Here is an 18884-nt window from a genome sequence, read left to right on the forward strand (position 1 = left end):
TGTTGTTGACGCCAAATTCTGACCCTACCATCCGAATGTCGCAGCAGAAATCGAGACTCATCAGCCAAGGAAACGTTTTTCCAATCTTCTACTGTCCAATTTCGATGAGCTTGTGCAAATTGTAGCCTCAGTTTCCTGTTCTTAGCTGAAAGGAGTGGCACCCAGTGTGGTCTTCTGCTGCTGTAGCCCATCTGCCTCAAAGTTGGACGTACTGTGCGTTCAGAGATGCTCTTCTACCTACCTTGGTTGTAACGGTTGGCTATTTGAGTCACTGTTGCCTTTCTATCAGCTCGATACAGTCTGCCCATTCTCCTCTGACCTCTGGCATCAACAAGGCATTTCCGCCCACAGAACTGCCACTCACTGGATGTTTTTTCTTTTTCGGACCATTCTCTGTAAACCCTAGAGATGGCTGTGCGTGAAAATCCCAGTAGATCAGCAGTTTCTGAAATACTCAGACCAGCCCTTCTGGCACCAACAACCATGCCACGTTCAAAGGCCCTCAAATCACCTTTCTTCCCCATACTGATGCTCGGTTTGAACTGCAGGAGGTTGTCTTGACCATGGCTGCATGCCTAAATGCACTGAGTTGCCGCCATGTGATTGGCTGATTAGAAATTAAGTGGTAACGTGCAGTTGGACAGGTGTACCTAATAAAGTGGCCGGTGAGTGTATTTTATATAGATAGGAGATAGATGATATACAGATAGTAGATACTAGATAGATATAGATAATAGGAGATAGATAGATGGATAGATAGATATCAATCTATCTATTTTACCTGCTGTTCTGCCCTGACCCCTCCCCCCTCCCGCACATACAATTGGGGTCAGGTATGGGGTCGGCACCTCCTTGCTCTCCCGGGCACCGCTCTCTCCCGCACAGGAATCCTCCCTGTCACATATATCTGCTGTCAGTGTCCCGGGCAGAGCGTCACGCATGCCTGCTTCCAACACTGACAAATGATAACGGGCGCCGAGGATTCCTACGCGAGACAGAGTGCAGTGCCTGGTGGAGGGAGGATGTGCTGACCTATACCTGACCCCCTGCAGCCACTGTATGCGAGGGAGAGGGGGGGGCCACGGCTCGCTGTGAGTGCAGCTTCCAAAGCCGTCCGGCAGCAGCAGCAGCGATGAGCACACACTGGAGGGGGAGCTGCTACCTGGAAACAGCCTGTCACATCTCCAGCCTTCTTCCTTACCCCCAGCAGCACTGTTAAGTGTCCTGAGCCGCGCGTTACACATGGCTCACGCCCCCCCCCCCCCCCCCCCCCAGACAGCAGAATAGTTTTACCCAGGCAGAGGAAGAGGGACGCGAGGAAGCCTAACTGAGGGGAGCAGAGATAACGGCCGCTGGGTGAAGGGAGGAAAAATACCGCAGATACCGTCCTGGCAAAGTTAAGGTCGGTTAACCGACGCCAGTGACGGTATCGGTATTTTTGCGTTATACCGCCCAGCCCTAGGCCTTGAGAGAAAGCTGACAGGGTGAGATAATGCAGCAACATGTTCAACTCATTCTGTTAATCAAGAGGTCGTCTATGCACTATAGTAGCTACATCATTTACCTTGACAGGCTGATTTGTTTTTGCAAAAAAGAAAAGATTCAGCATTTAGTGTAATATCAGAATGATGGGTAAATTGGTATGGTTAATGGTTTGTTACATATGCAACATTACTCTTTTTAATTTGCATTCCTATGTTTTTGTATATAGGTCATCCTGTTTTCACACTATGGCTGAATTATCTGCGAAGAAAACACTGGTTTCTAATTTACAGATCCATTATGGCACTGAACTGGGTGGCTAGGACTGCAGGTGGAAAATGTAGATTACAGTTTTTACTGTACTTGAAGGGCCGTAGCTGGCTTTTTGTGGCAATTCTTTATCTCAAACAACCTCTGCTGAAGACTTCTCTGCGCTGATGATCTCCTCCATTCTGTCATGGAGGGTTGCTCCTCATCTTTACCACCCTTGTGTGCAGCATCCAATCAATATCATTGGACTACTTCATTCAAACCATTGGTGATGGTCACAAGTGCCCTTGGTCCATAAATGATACAAATGTTATGGAAACTCATTTTTCTGTTTTACCTGTCTACATGTTTTAGCATAGAAGCACTTTTTGTCTTTATATGTGTACACTACTATGAATATTTGGCTTTATTTATGTTAACTGGGTATCCATGTTATCTGTATGTCACATTTTCACAGTAGGGGAGTTAATATTGGTGGTGATGGTTCACAATCACTAGAAATAAATAAGAAAGCATGAAAACTTAATTTGATCTTGTATTCTTTTAGCTGTGATGCCTTGTCTTACAAATTCTAGATGTTTGCCATGTTCAGACTCCAGATCCTATACCAAATCTAAAACAATTTTGTGTAGTAAAGTGCTGGATACTGTGACTGAATGCAGAAGATCCCATTTATATTTATTGGGTTCTGTTGGCGATGCTGGATCTGGCACATGTCAAAAGCCAAAAATTGTGTATGATCCTCTCAGAGTCAGCCATTAAAACAACTTTTGGCATGCCTTCAGGCATGTCAAAAGTTAGGGTTAACAAGTGGGTCTTACTACTGAGACCTGCTGTGATCAGGAGAAATAGCAGTGGAAAGCATGGCACCTCCACTCACTAATTTCGACAATGTAGCCTCATAGATTTATATTCTCGGAAGTAGCTGTTACAGAGAGAGCCAGGAAGAGCATGCGCTGGCTCTATCTCCTGATCACAGCAGCTGTCAGCAGTGAGACCTGATTTGATCAATAACTGTTGACATGCCTAATAGGCAAAAGTCTGGAGCTGACAGACAGGGGAGAAACAATAATCTATCATAACTTACCTGTCCCTGTTCCTGTCCAGCTCTGGATTGCCACCCCGGGACCCTTGCCGGGCTCTGGCATCTCTTCTGAGCCTATGTCACAACCCAGCTAATGGACTGGCCGCTCAGTCAGTGAGTGCGGAGGGACACCGCTGCCAGTTTTTGAAAATGGACGGACTTCACCTTTTAATGATGGGAACTCTTCAAGGACACTTCTGCATTACAGTATCCATCATAGTGCTCAGTCATGTTGATATTCATATCAAGTAAGGGTAAGTTCATTTGTAGAAATTTAATTCTACGCCCTGATTATCAAAAGGCCATCTTCTATTGGCCATTAGGGAACATGTGACTTTGTGGATGTTGGGCATTAAGTGAAAGACCTGCGAGTTTCTACTGGCTGCTAAATTTCAGCTACTCGCATATGAGCTGTGATTGGGTGCTTAGTGCTGTGCTGAACATTCTGCCATTATATTCTATGGGAAATTTAGGGTCTTTAAATGTAAATTTCTTAAAACTTTACACATCCAGTTGAAACAAATACTTAGCACACCTGTCTCTGCTAAGGGCTTTGAAACACACTTTGAACAAAGTCTGTGCACAAAGGGGTTCGGGCTAAGCTGGAATGAATTACAATAGTGCTTTTTCAAGCACTATAATAAAGAAAAAAGATACTATATGATGCTTTATAAGCAATATAATAAGGTTTTAATTAGTTTTTATAAGTTTAAAAGACCTGGAATGAACAGGATATATCTGTAGTGTATAGTAGAATGAACATATACACCATAAAAATTGTACTACTTTTCCTTTGCCAGATACACCTGAAATGAACAGCATCTGTAGTCTGTGGAGGAATGAATATACAGATGTGTAATACTTTACCTGTGCTACATAGAACTGGAATGAACATCCTATTTCTGTAGTGTATAGTGGAATGAGGGTGTATTCCATAGAAAGAGATGTGTATTACTTTTCCTGTGCCAGATAGACCTGGAATGAACATCCTATTTCTGTAGTGTATAGTGGAATGAGGGTGTATTCTATAGAGATGTGTATTACTTTTCCTGTGCCAGATAGACCTGGAATGAACAGGATATATATGTAGTCTATAGTGAAATGAATGTACAGTGCTGGCCAAAAGTATTGGCACCCCTGCAATTCTGTCAGATAATACTCCAATTTCTTCCAATTTCTTGCAATCACAAATGCTTTAGTAATAATTAGAGATGAGCGAACATTGAGCATGCTCGTTCATCCGAACCCGATCGTTGGGCATTTGATTAGCGGGGGCTGCTGAAGTTGGATAAAGCTCTAAGGTTGTCTGGAAAACATGGATACAGCCAATGACTATATCCATGTTTTCCACATAGCCTTAGGGCTTTATCCAACTTCCGCAGCCCCCCTAATCAAATGCCGAATGCTTGGGTTCAGATGGACTCAAGTTTCGCACATCTTTAGTAATATCTTCATTTATTTTGCTTGCAATGAAAAAACACAAAAGAGAATGAAAAAAAGTCAAATTATTGATCGTTTTACACAAATTTCCAAAAATGGTCCAGACAAAAGTATGGGCTCCCTCAGCATAATACTTTTTAGCACAACCTTTAGACAAAATAACTGAACAACCGCTTCCCGTAACAATCAATGAGTTTCTTACAATGCTCTGCTGGAATTTTAGAGCATTCTTCTTTTAGCAAATTGCTGCAGGTCCCTGAGATTTGAAGGGTGCCTTCTCCAAACTGCCATTTTGAGATCTCTCCACAGGTTTTCTATGGGATTAAGGTCTGGACTCATTGATGGCCACTTTAGAAGTCTCCAGTGCTTTCTCTCAAACCATTTTCTAGTGCTTTTTGAAGTGTGTTGGGTCATTGTCCTACTGGAAGACCCATGACCTCTGAGGATGACCCAACTTTCTCACACTGAGCCCTACATTATGCAGAAGAATTTGTTGGTAGTCTTCAGACTTCATAATGCCATACACACGGTCAAGCAGTCCAGTGCCAGAGGCAGCAAAGCAACCCCAAAACATCAGGGAACCTCCGCCATGTTTGACTGTAGGGACTGTGTTCTATTATTTGAAGGCTTTTTTTTTTGCTGTAAACTCTGATGCTTTTTCCCAAAAAGCTCTACTTTTGTCTCATGTGACCAGAGAACATTCTTCCAAAATGTTATTGGCTTTCTCAGGTAAGTTTTGGCAAACTCCGGGTCAAGATTCTTTAGCCACCATCCCCACAATCTTTTGTTGAAATCTCTCATCAGTTTTTCTTTTCCGGCCACATCTAGGGAGGTTAGCCATGGGCTTTAAACTTCTTGATGACACTGCGCACGGTAGACACAGGAACATTGAGCATGGAGAAAAGAAAGAACTGTGAGGACTTGAGAAGCAAATTTGTGAGGAAGCATGAGCAATCTCAAGGCAACAAGTCCATCTTCAATGTGGTACACACAAGGACACAGGACAAAGTAAATTTTAATCCATTTCAACAGGCTGCTAGTGTGATTTAGTTATTACCACCTGTCATGTGCACAGATAGGCAACAGGCAGGGGCGGTCTTGGCATTTCTGGGGCCACAAGCGAAGTTATGCCTGCCCCCCCCCCTCGACACACGTTCCAAAACAATAGACCGCTGTGTGTTGCCCCCAGTAGTATATACCCCAGTAGTATATACCCCTTGTGCACTACCGCCAGTAATATATACTCCTTGTGTGCTGCCCCAATAGTATATACCCCTTGTGTCCTGCCCCCAGTAGTATATAACCCTTGTTTGCTTCCCCCAGTAGTATATAGACCCCTGTGTGTTCCCCCAGTTATATATAGCCCCCCCGTGTGCTCCCCCAGAAGTATATAGACCTCCTGTGTGCTGCCCCAGTTGTATATAGACCCCCTGTGTGCTCCCCCACTAGTATATAGGCCCCCTGTGTGCTATCTCAGGGGTATTTAGCCCCCTGTGTGCTCCCCCACTTGGATATAGACCTCCTGTGTGCTCCCCCAATTGGATATAGACCCCTGTGTGCTCCTCCAGTAGTATATAAACCTCCTGTGTGGTTCCCCCAGTAGTATATAAACCTCCTGTGTGGTTCCCCCAGTAGTATATAGACCCCCTGTGTGCCCCACCAGTATTATATAGACCCCTTGTGTGCTGCCCCAGTAGTATACAGACCCCTGTGTGCTCCCGCAGTTATATATAGACCACCTGTGTGCCTCACAAGTAGTATATAGACCCCCTGTATGTTCCCCCAGTAAGTATATAGACCCCCTGTGTGCTCCCACCAGTAGTATATAGACCCCTGTGTGCTCCTCCAGTAGTATATAGCCCCCCTGTGTGCTCCCCCACTTGGATACAGACCTCCTGTGTGCTCTCCAAGTTGTATATAGACCCCATTCTGCGGCCCCAAGTAGTCTATAGCCCCCCTGTGTGCTCCCCCTGTTATATAGCCCCCCTGTGTGCTCCCCCCATTCATATAGACCCCCGATGTGCGCTCCCCCAGTTAAACAGACCCCTGTGTGCTCCCCCTCCCATATAGTATATAACACAATAAAACAAACACTTATACTCACCTGGGTCCGGGCATCTCCTCTTCTCTTCACTCTTGTGGCCCCAGGAAGGGTTTTCCCTGCGATCACAAGAGACCGCACTCCCCTTGTCCTGGTGCCGATGCTCCAGTGATGTCACTAGAGCGCCGGCACCACAAGGACAAAGCTGCCACTTGTGACCGCAGGGAAAACCCTTCTTGCGGCCACAAGAGTGACTGACAGGAAGGGGGACAATGTCTCCCGCCCTGTCAGTGCTGCTGCATGTAACTATGAGCGCTCATTACGAGTGCTCATAGTTACAGTTCAGATGGCAGCAGCGAGCGGGGCAGCGGCCCTGTCCAGCGGTCTTGAGCACAAGAGCGGGGCTTGGGGGCCCCCCTGGATGTTGGGGGCCCCAAGCGATCGCTTGGGGTGCTTGGTGCCAAAGACCGCCACTGGCAACAGGTGCTGTTACTTACACAGATTAGAGAAGCATCACATGATTTTTCTAAGGGTGCCAATACTTTTGTTCACCCCCTTTTTATGTATTTTGTGAAATAAATCAATTTGGCTTTTTGACAATTTTCTATTTGTGGTTTTCCATTGAAGACAAATTAAATGAGATTAATACCGAAGCATTTGTGGTTTTCTGGAAGAAATTGAGTATTATCTGACAGAATTGCAGGGGTGTCAATACTTTTGGCCAGCACTGTATATGCCATAGAAACAGATGTCTTAATATTTTACCTGTGCTTGACAGATCTGGAATGAACAGGATATATCTCTAGTATATAGTGGCATGAGTGTATATTACATAGAAACAGATGTGTAATTCTTTTTCCTTTGCTAGATACACCTGAAATGAACACGATATGTCTATAGTGTATAGTTTAAAGAGCGTATATTCCATAGAAATAGGGTTCCCATTGACCGGAACAGAAGGTTTAATTTAGCAATATAAACAAAAAAATAGATTTTTTTTTTTTAGATTTCTAATATTTTTATTTATCACTATAACCATTTAAACACAATTCATGTTCATCAAAATTAATACAATACCAAACCACAATTCATGATCGTCATCAAAATTAATACAATACCAAAACCAAACCCCCCCCCCCCACCCCTCACCCACCCCGCCCCCTATTCTAATAGGAGAGAGAGAAAGAGAAGAGAAGAAAAAAAAAAAAAAAAAAAAAAAAATAGATTAATTTGTGGTATCTGGTTACCCTCTATAATGAAGGAACACACAGACCCTATTTTATAAATAAATTTGAAAAAAAAAAAAACATAGGGTTCCCTCTATTTCCATAACCAGCTAAATTTAAAAACCAAATAGCAGCGTAGTAGTACCAGGGTGGGCCTTCCCCAGCATAATACAATCCTGCCACCGCCCAGTCCAGGAGCACCAATTCTGATGCTCCGGGACTTCTGGTACTGGTCTCTTTCCAGTACCCCTGGTGCTGTGGGTAGTGGGGTAATAATTGGGGTGGGGGGGGGGTCAGTGTAAGCCATTTTGTACCAGCTTACACTAGGCCATTAACTTCTATCAGACCATTTCCACTAAGTCTGTAATTTAAAAAAAAAAAAAAAATCACCACACCCCTCGTTAAAGCTGGTCATTGCCATAGTCCACCAACTCCGATATCTATCTGAAAAAAGAAAAGCAAAGAAAAAAGCCAGGAGCAGAACACCCATTTTGACAGGTTCTGCACCTTACGGTATGCCGCATCTTGCCAGATGCTGCTTACAGTATGGCACATGGGGTTCAGTGAGAGTGCATGGCACCCACACTTAACCCTTTGTGTGCCAGGCTAAACAATGTGGCCCTAGGGGGTTAAGTGAGGATGGATGCCAACCTCATTTAACCCCATGGGGGCCTTATTGATATCACACTGTACCCATCCCAGCAAGGAAGGGGTTTAAGTGCCTCACTTCCTTGCTGGAATAGGTGCAGTGCTGGGGGGAGAAGAGGAACCCTGTTTATACTCGGCACAGACATCTTCATTCTTCACCAGAGCCTGGCACACTGAGCTACAAGTGTCGGGCTCTGGCTCTTCAAATCTTTCAACAGCAAATCAGCGGATGCATCTGCTAATTGCAGTGTCCCTGCTCAGCTGTTGATTGAAAGAAGGCCAGAGGGTAAGCAAACTCTCCCCCTGCCCACACCCGCCCCTTCACCCGTAAAGGAGTATAGTCTGGCCCACAAGTGGTTCATTAAACCCCTGGGGACCAGATGTGGCGTTTTTCGCTAACAAAAAAAGCACCATATCCATAGAAAACCAGCAGAGTTTGCTGAAAAAAAACACCAAACCCTCAGCCTGCTGTGTTTTCAAAAACTGCTGCAAAAACGCCATGAGGTAGACTTATCAAACATGGTGTAAAATTAAACTGGCTCCGTTGCCCCTAGCAACCAATAATATTCCACCTTTCACTTTCCAAAGAGTCTGTGAGGAATGAAAAATGGAATCTGGTTGCTAGGGGCAACTTAGTCAGTTTCACTTTACGCCATGTTTGATAAATCTCCCCCATGTGTGTAAGGAAAACTTCAATTGACTTCCAGCTGCCGTTTTTGCAAAAAAGAAAACAAACACCACCAGTGTTTTTACTAAAATCAAACAAGAGGCAGTGTGGAGCCTGCCTCACAACTAGATTGAAAAAGGTTAGCCCAAACCAAAGTCTGAATCTAGGTCCAAATTCAAATCTACCTACAGAGTCTACAGAAGAATGGACTGTTCCACCTAAAGTGGATTTGGTTGCTGCACAGCTATCAAAGAAGTCATTTTTCCATCAGAAAAATTCAATCTAAGATATGGGGGAGCTCACCAACAACACATGAAAAACAAGGGGTGTAGCTAAGTGTCCAAAGAAAACAACCCTATAGAAATAAGCAAGAAAAAAGCTGGACACTATAATACAGCGCACACCACTAATTCCAAACAGAATGCAAAATTTATTGGGACAAACAAAAAACACCACAACAAACAGCAATAAAATCAATTAAAAAAACACATAGGTATATGGAAACTAAGCAGGAGGACAATATACTCTCCTACTTTACCAGGGAATCAAGCATATTAGTGATGCTCTACATGTTCAAATGTAAGCTATATTATTATATTATGTAATTTATCTCAGCTATAAAAAGACACCACTTCATCCTAAGCTCCACCCCTGACGAAGTCACTGTGTGTGACGATATGCGTTGGGTCTACACCAGGGCATCTGCTCCCATGTAAATTTACCTTATGTTGCATATACGGTCTGGCACTTTTTGCTAGGTTAGAGGTTCATACTGGTGTTTACAATGATTTCATGACTTATTTGCATGTTTGCACTGTTGCACTTTGGATTGTTTACATTGTGTACTATTGTTTCACACATAGATCTCTTTTGTATTCTGCCAGCCACTTTATTTGTATGCACTTTATAGCTTACATTTGAACATGTGGAGCATCACTAATATGCTTGATTCCCTGGTAAAGTAGGTAAAGGTTTTTTAAATGATTTTATTGCTGTTTGTTGTGGTGTTTTGTTTGTCCCAATAAACTTTGCATTCTGTTTGGAATTAGTGGTGTGCGCTGTATTATAGTGTCCAGCTTTTTTCTTGCTTATTTCTATAGAGTATTTTTCCATCAGAAGACGACTCGTTGCTTGCTAATCCAATGGAGAGAAAAGCAGATTTCTTGTGTAAGAAACAAACTATTCTACTGCTGCATCCTCCTCTAGAATCTCAATGTCAACAGTTCCTGTAGCCAGAGTGCTGCTTTTGTGGTTGTGCCAGTTTCACCATGACATACAAGACAGTTTACATAGAGAGAATCTGCTTGATAACAGCATAACTCTACTGCCCCCTAGTGGCTAATCAGTGTATATTATACACTGATCAGTGGCTTTGGGGTAAAAATTATTTTTTTTTCTTTTTATGCTCCCTAGCGCCGCTGAGAGCTGATCAGCAACTCCTCCTTTTTGCCATATGGGTTCCCCCCCCCTTTTTTTTTCTATATCCTACCGCCACTGTCTGTTGATAAGTGCGGTACTTATCAGCAACTCTTTTCTTGGCGTAGGTTTTTTTTCTTACGGTTAAAAAAAAATAAATAAAAATGTAAAAAAACACTACATGAAAAAAGTTTTACACTACACATTTACATACCCCATATACCAATCCCTATATAAAAATGGCCCCCAGAGTGTTTTCGGCGTCTGAGGCATACGCTATTACTACCTCCGACACCGAAACAGCCAGTGAGGATGAATGGGGGGGGATCCTTTCTCCCTCCATTCATCCTCACCATCCAGTGACGTGTCTGGGGGTAGCGTAGCGTACGCTACCCCCCCCCCCCCCCCCCCCCGACACTTCTTTTCTACAAACTCTGTGAGAATACCTCAGGGTACACTTACAGATTTAGGGTGTGTTCACACCTACAGGATCTGCAGCAGATTTGATGCTGTGTTCAGTTATTTAAATGAAATCTGCTGCAGAAAATCAGCTGCAGATCCTGTAGGTGTGAATGCACCATTAGGGTACGTGCACGCTGCGGAATGGCGAAGGATAACCCTTTGTACATTCCGCAGTTGACACCTGCCGACGGACTGATGCGGGCGCGCACATCTCCGCCCATGTCATAGACTCCACTCTATGCATGGGCGGATTCCATGTCCGTCCAAAGAATGAACACGTTCATTCTTTGGACAGAGGGCAGAATCTGCCTGTGCATAGAATGCAGTGTGACACAAGCGGAGACGCGCGCCTGCATCAGTCTGCTGGCGGGTGCCAGCTGCGGAATGCACAAAGGGTTATCTGTCGCCATTCTGCAGTGTGCACGTACCCTTACAGTGTATGAAGGAAGGGACACCCGAATCCAGCCCCCAGATGCCACCCCATCCTCCGACTTAGTGGGAAGATCGTTTGGGAACTGATCTTCCCACTGCTGGATAAAGGTTACCACCCGTACGGGGATAACTTTTATACCAGCACCCCCTCTGCCTGTCCCTCGCTGCCCTGATCGCCATTATGGAGTCGGGAAGGAATTTTTCCCAGTGATGAGGCTACTGTCGTCTGCCTCACGAGGGTTTTTTGCCTTCCTCTGGACCAACAAAGGTTGAATTTGATGGACACCTGTCCTTTTTAACCTTATAAACTAATAATTGGCCTAATACCCCCAAATAAATTAAAAATTGTCCCTTTTCCCCAACTAAATAGGTATGGCCACCATTCCCATTACAAGCTTTCCATGATGCAATTACAAAGCCTCTGTGCGGCCAGGACATTAGAAACCCCCCACAAGTGACCTCATTCTGGAAACTACACCCCATAAGGAATCTAACAAGGGGGGCAGCGGGTATATGGCCCCCTGGTCACGCACACATTTGTGCCGTGAAAATAAAAAAAAATTGTATTTTTTTATTTTCCCAGCACATGTTCTACATATGTGTCCGTCACCAGTGGGGTCCATATGCTCACTGCACCCCTTGTTAGATTCCTTATGGGGTGTAGTTTCCAGAATGGGGTCACTTGTGGGGGGTTTCCACTGTCCTGGCAGCACAGGAGCTTTGTAATTGCGACATGGCCTCCATCCTCCATTCCAGCCTCTAAATGGTGCTTTATCTTTTTGGTGGCTTGCCCTGTGCCCATATGGCACATTATGTCCACATGTGGGGTATTTTCGTATTTAGGGGAAATTACCCTACACGTTTTGCGTTCATTTTATTTTAACCCCTTGTGGAAATAGAAAAAAGCTAGACCAAGGCTAGACCAACATTAAGTGTAAAAATTTTTTAATTTTTACACTAAATCATTGATCTTGTCTTGATTTTTTTCATTTTCACAAGGGGTTAAATGATTAAAAAAACCACAATGTGTAGAGCAATTTCACCTAAATATGAAAATACCCCACATGTGGACATAAGGTGCCATGTGGCAGCAAGACGAGCCTCCAAAGGGAAGGAGCGCCATTTGGCTTTTGGAGGCTAGATTTGGCTGGAATGGATTTCGAGGGCCTTTTTGCATTTAAAAGGCCCCTGTGTTGCCAAGACAGTTGAAACCTCCCACAAGTGACCCCAATATGGAAACTAAACCCCTCAGGAAATGTAACAAGGGGTGTAGTGAGCATATGGACCCCACTGCTGATGGGCACAAATGTGGAACAATGTAGCGTGAAAATGAAATATTACATTTTTTACACTATAATGTTGGTTTAGCCTTGAATTTTTAATTTTCACAAGGGGTTAAAAGAGAAAAAAAACCACAAAATGTGTAAAGCAATTTCCCCTGAGTCCGTAAATACCCCACATGTGGACATAAAGCGCCATGTGGGCGCAGGGCAAGCCTCCGAAGGGAAGGAGCGCCATTTGGATTTTGGAGGCTGGATTTGGCTGGAAAGAATGATGAACGCATTTAGAGAGCCTGCGTGCTGCCAAGACAGTGGAAAGCCCCCACAAGTGACCCCATTCTGGAAACTACACCCCTCAAGGAACCTAACAAGGGGTGCAATGAGGATATGGAGCCCTTCATGATGGGCACATTTGTGCCGTGAAAGTGAAAAAAATAATTTCATTTTCACGTCACATTGTTCCACATTTGTGCCCGTCACCAGTGGGGTCCATTTGCTCACTGCACCCCTTGTTAGATTCCTTGAGGGGTGTAGTTTCCAGAATGGGGTCACATGTGGGGGGTTTCCAGTGTTTTGGCACGAGGGCTCTGTAAATGCGACATGGCTCTTGAAATCCATTCCAGTGAAATCCAGCTTCCAAAGGCCAATTGGCGCTCCTTCACTTTGGAGGCTCGTCCTGCGCCCGCTTGGCACTTTATGTCCACATGTGGGGTATTTCCGTACTCAGGAGAAACTGCGCTACACGTTTTGTGTTTTTTATTTTCCTTTATCCCCTTGTAAAAATTAAAAATTGAAGGCTAGAACAACGTTTTAGTGTAAAAAATAAAATTTTTCCTTTTTCACACCACATTGTTCTGAAAATCTGTGAAGCACCTGTGGGGTCCAGATGCTCACCGCACCGCTTGTTACATTCCTTGAGGGGTGTAGTTTTCTAAATGGTGTCCCTTTAGGGGTGTTTTTTAGGTTTTGGCACCCCAGAGCCTCTGCCAACCTGAAGTGGTACAGTCACAAATGACCAAATAAAACGGAGGCATTGAAATTCACTAGGCGCTCCTTTATATCTGAGGCTTGTGGTTGCGTCACACAGCGCAATAGGGTCACATATGGGGTATTTCTATAAACTGCAGAAACGGGGCAATAAATATTGGGGTGCATTTCTCTGGTAATAGGTTTACAATTATGAAAAATATTGGATTACAATAAAATCTCTGCACAGAAAATTTAATTTTTCACATTTCTTACACACTTAGCTTTTATTTCTATGACTCTCCTAAAGGGTTAAAACACTTTCTGGATGTGCTTTTGCAGAGTTTGGGGGTGCAGTTTCTGAAATGGGGTGCTTTGTGGGGCTTTCTAACATACAGGCCCCTCAAATACACTTTAAACCTGAACAGGTCCCTAAAAAAAATCTGATTTTGAAATTTTACTGAAAATTTGGAAAATTGCTGCTAATGTTTTAAGCTTCCTATTGTCTAAAAAAGAAAGATAGTTTAATAAATGCTGCCAACATAAAGTAGACATGTTGCTAATGCTATTTAATATATAATTTATGTGGCATAACCATTTTCTGTATAAGCAGAAAAGTTTCAAAGTTGGAAAAAGTATAGACTCCAATTTACCAGAAAAGTAAACTACCATATGTCACAAGAAAACAATCTCAGAATCAGACAGATAGGTAAAAGCACTCCCAAGTTATTAATGAATAAAGTGACACAGGTCATATTCATAAAATTTGTCTCTGTCAAGGCCATTTCAGGCTCTGTTCTTAAGGGGTTAAACTTAATTTTCTTAAAAACAACAAATCCAATCAAAACCAAGAATATTTAGCACACCTGTTACAGCAGAGTGCTTCGAAATGCAGTTTGAACAGAGTCTGTAAGAAAAGTATTTTGGGCTGTATTCTATGCAGAAAATTAGCTGGAAGAAGAATAAAGAAAACGGGTTACAATATAATGTTTTTTCAAGCACTATAACTAGTATGCATTTCCAGGAAATGCATACTAGTTATAGTGCTTGAAATAGTTCTTGAAAAAAATCGCACCTTTAACAGTGACTTCCCTTTAAGAGAAACAGATTGCTGACCTCGGGGAGAGCAGCCAAACAAGAGAGACTTTTAACTCTTGATACCCTCCCAAAGGCTGACTTTGGTACCACCCATTTAAGAGCAACTTTGGTGCTGTCCCTTTAAGAATGACTTTTGTGCCATTCCTTTGAGAGTTACTTATTTTCTAACCCTTCAAGAGCAACTTATATACCATGTGTCTCTAAACTGCGGCCCTCCAGCTGTTGCAAAACTACATTTCCCATCATGCCTGGACAGCCAAATCCAAAGTTTTAGCTGTCCAGTCATGATGGGAGTTGTAGTTTTGCAACAGCTGGAGGAGACCCACGCAGTTTGGAGACCCATGTTATATACCATCCCTTCAAGAGCAACTTTGGTGTTGTCCCTTTAAAAGTTTCTTTGGTGCTGTCCCTTTAAAAGCAACTTTAGTACACTCCTTTTAAGAGATACTTTGGTGTCATCCCTTAAAGTGCGACTTTGGTAACACCCCTTTAAGAGCAATTTTAGTGCCCTGCCTTTAACAGCTACTTTGCTGTTGTCCCTTTAAAGGCAACTTTGGTGCCATCCCTTCAAGAGCTATTTTGGCACAGCTCCTTTAAGAGCAACTTATGCGCCGCCCCTTCGAATTTGGTGCCATCCTTTGCAATTTTGGTACCGTCCCTTTAGGAGCAAATTCGTTGCCATGCCTTTAAGAGCGACTTTGGTACCAACCTCTTAAAGAGAACCAATCACGGGCGAAGATGAATTTTTTTTTATTCCCTAATTAGATGTAAATCCTAATTTTAACAATATTTGTAAATATAATTAATTTGAAAGCTGCGTTTTTTTAAATATTTCTGTTTTACTTTCCTGCCTCGCGCCGGCTCTTTTCAAAAGAGCCGACGCGAGACAGGAAACTCCCGTCATGCAGAGCGGCAGCAAGGCCGGTGGGGGCCCGCCATCTTGATGACGTCACTTGCGTTCCGCCGCTGGAACGCAAGTCACGTCTTCAAGATGGCGCCCCCCCCGGCCTAGCTACAACAAACAAGCGGATTAGGTAAAGTATAAGACTGTAAAGGCAGTCTGTATCTTCATGAAGTCTATTTATGAAGATACAGACTGCCTTTGCAGTCTGTATCTTATGCCTTATCTACTACTCTGTGCCGTTGCAGCAGGGCCGGCGCCGCCATCTTGATTACGTCTTTGCGTTCTACCGCTGGAACGCAAGTTACGTCATCAAGATGGCGGCGCCGGCCTTGCTGCACAGAACAGAGGATTAGGTAAAGTAGAAGATACAGACTGTAAAGACAGTCTGTATCTTCATAAATAGACTTCATGAAGATACAGACTGCCTTTACAGTCTGTATGTTCGACTTTACTTACTCTGTTCTGTGCAGCAAGGCCGGTGCCGCCATCTTGATGACGTAACTTGCGTTCCAGCGGTGGAACGCAAAGACGTAATGAAGATGGCGGCGCCCGGCCCTGCTGCACCGGCACGAAGTAGTAGGTAAGGCATAAGATACAGACTGCAAAGGCAGTCTGTATCTTCATAAATAGACTTCATGAAGATACAGACTGCCTTTACAGTCTGTATCTTCTACTTTACCTAATCCTCTGTTTCTGTGCAAGCAAGGCCAGGCGTCGCCATCTAGATGACGCAACTTGCGTTCCAACGGTGGAACGCAAATGACGTCATCAAGATGGCGGCGCCCGGCCTTGCTTACACAGATACGAAATAGTAGGTAAGGCATAAGATACAGACTGCAAAGGCAGTCTGTATCTTCATAGATAGACTTAGGGAAAGATATACTTTAATATTAGGGACAGTGAAATTTAGATGATAGGTTCTCTTTAAGGGTAACTAAATGAATGAAAACAGCACTAAATCCGCACTTACAAATCTGCTGCGGATCCGCAGCGGATTTGACAGTGCGTATTTAATGCTGTGTTCATTCATGTAGTTAAATCTGCTGCGGATCTGCAGCGGATTTTCTACTGCGATACGGTAGGTGTGAAGGCACCCTAATAGTGACATTCACAGCGGCCTTACAATGGTAAAAAAAAATAGCTTGAATTGTTGATACCTGTATTTAAGTCAGTGAGGCAAAATCAAAAAAGCTGCCATCTTCTATTGGCCAGTAGGGGACATGTGACTATGTGGATGTTGTCAGACATTGAATGGAAGACCTGCACAGTTTCTATTGGCCTCTACATTTCAGTTATTTGCATGTGTGCTGTAAGGGCTTCAAATGGCAGTCTGTATGCTAAGCGGTTTGGGCTGTATTAATTGCCGAAATGAGCTGGAAAAAGAAGAATAAAGTAAAGGGATTACAATATAGTGCTTTTTCAAGCACCATAACCAACTTGTCCCCTATCAACAGGATAGAGGACAAGTAAGAGATTGTGGGGAGTCTGACCTCCGTGCCCCCTGGGGATATCCATATTGGCCCCCAGCTGCTTTTTTTAATAGAACAGGTACGGCATGTGACCTGTATTCAAAACAAAGCAGCCAGGGCCCGATATGGAGATCGCCGGGGGTACAGAGGTCGGACTCCCCACAATCTCTTAACTGTCTCCTATCCTGTGGATAGGGGACAATTTAGTTTTAGGGTGCCTTCACACCTACCGGATCCACAGCGGATCTCACTTCTGCGGATTTGAAGCGAGAACCGCTGCGGATCCGGTATCAATTCACCCCTATGATAGCACATATTCGCAGCGGGATTGATATCCCGCTGTGAATATGTGCTTTAACTCCCTGGTGCCCGCAGCCCTGCCGCCGCATCCCCCATCCCCGGCCGCATCCCCCCCATCAGCCCACCCCCAGATAAGCTGAGCGGGACCGGAGCCGGGAGCCTCACTGCAGCCGCGCTGCCGAGCAGGTAATGTATGCTCGCGGCGGCGGGCCGGAGATGAGCTGATGGAGGGATGTGGGATGCACCGGCGAGGCTGCGGGCACCAGGGAGTTAAAGCACATATTCACAGCGGGAAGTCAATCCCGCTGCGAATATGTGCTATTATAGGGGTGAATTGATACCGGATCCGCAGCGGTTCTCGCTTCAAATCCGCAGAAGTGAGATCCGCTGTGGATCTGGTAGGTGTGAAGGCACCCTTATGCTGAAATACCCCTTTAAGTGAAAGGTGTAATGGATCTAGATGAGATGCTTTTTATTATGGATACATTGGATATACCTCTTAAAATTGACATTCCTAAAATGACACATCAAAAGTTTTGCCATGGGTTCATAATATTCATTGTCAGCCACTATTACTAGGTAATATCAGTGCGTGCTTATACCATGTATGCCTTTGTTTACCATATACAGTATGTAGTATTTTCTTAACCTTTAAGGGTACAAACACACACAGCGTATACGCAGCAAATACGCAGCAGATCTGCAGCAGATTTGATGGTGCAGATTTGATGCTGTGTTCAGTTATTTAGATCTAATCTGCTGCGTATTTGCTGCGTATCGCAGCAGTAAATACGCTGCGTATACGGTGTGTGTGTTTATACCCTAATGGTACATTGACAATTTGGTCCAGTCTGCAGGCAGCATGTTATAGATCAGGAGGAGCTGAGCAGGTTGATTTGTAGAACTATTCTGAGAACAGACGTGAATGGTGTAAAGAGCAGACAAAATCTCCTTCCTTGCAATATGTATTAATTCCACTATAAACTACAGATATACCCTGCTCATTCCAGGTCTATGAAACTTACAATGAATTAATTTTTTTTTCCCAATGGGGAAAATCAGGTTTTAATTTCATTCATTTTTCTTGATTCTTTTTATTCTTGATTCATTTTTCTTGATTCTTTTTTTATTATGTCCTGACACAGCCCTGCACCTCTCAGATAGCTCTGCTATAGGCACCTTACACATACACAGCTCTGCTATTGCCTCATTTTGCATGACAACTGTAGCACACACATTCCTATAGCATACACCACACAGACAGCTCATCTGCATACATCTTACAGTACTGCAGCACATACACGGCTCTGCTATAGACACCTCACACATACACGGCTCTGCTATAGACACCTCACACATACACGGCTCTGCTATAGACACCTCACACATACACGGCTCTGCTATAGACACCTCACACATACACGGCTCTGCTATAGACACCTCACACATACACGGCTCTGCTATAGACACCTCACACATACACGGCTCTGCTATACACAGCTCACACATACACGGCTCTGCTATACACAGCTCACACATACACGGCTCTGCTATAGACACCTCACACATACACGACTCTGCTATAGACACCTCACACATACACGACTCTGCTATACACACCTCACACATAGACGGCCCTGCTATACACACCTCACACATAGACGGCCCTGCTATACACACCTCACACATACACGGCTCT

The 18884-nt window shown here is 44.0% G+C and overlaps 1 protein-coding gene and 1 long non-coding RNA gene across 2 annotated transcripts in view; one reads left to right on the forward strand and one right to left on the reverse strand.

The window, feature by feature from the left end:
- The window catches only part of LOC138802538 (UDP-N-acetylglucosamine transferase subunit ALG13-like), a 51187-nt gene extending 48976 nt beyond the window's left edge, over positions 1–2211 (forward strand). Inside the window, exon 26 of the mRNA XM_069985955.1 lies at positions 1712–2211. The gene's annotated coding sequence lies outside the window, so the exon portion shown is untranslated. The remainder of the gene's footprint in view (positions 1–1711) is intronic.
- Positions 1–18884, reverse strand: part of LOC138765646 (uncharacterized) — a 680565-nt gene that overhangs the window by 236473 nt on the left and 425208 nt on the right. The gene's annotated exons all lie outside the window — the stretch shown is intronic.

The sequence above is a fragment of the Dendropsophus ebraccatus genome, chromosome 10 (genome assembly GCF_027789765.1).
Source record: "Dendropsophus ebraccatus isolate aDenEbr1 chromosome 10, aDenEbr1.pat, whole genome shotgun sequence".
NCBI lineage: Eukaryota > Metazoa > Chordata > Amphibia > Anura > Hylidae > Dendropsophus > Dendropsophus ebraccatus.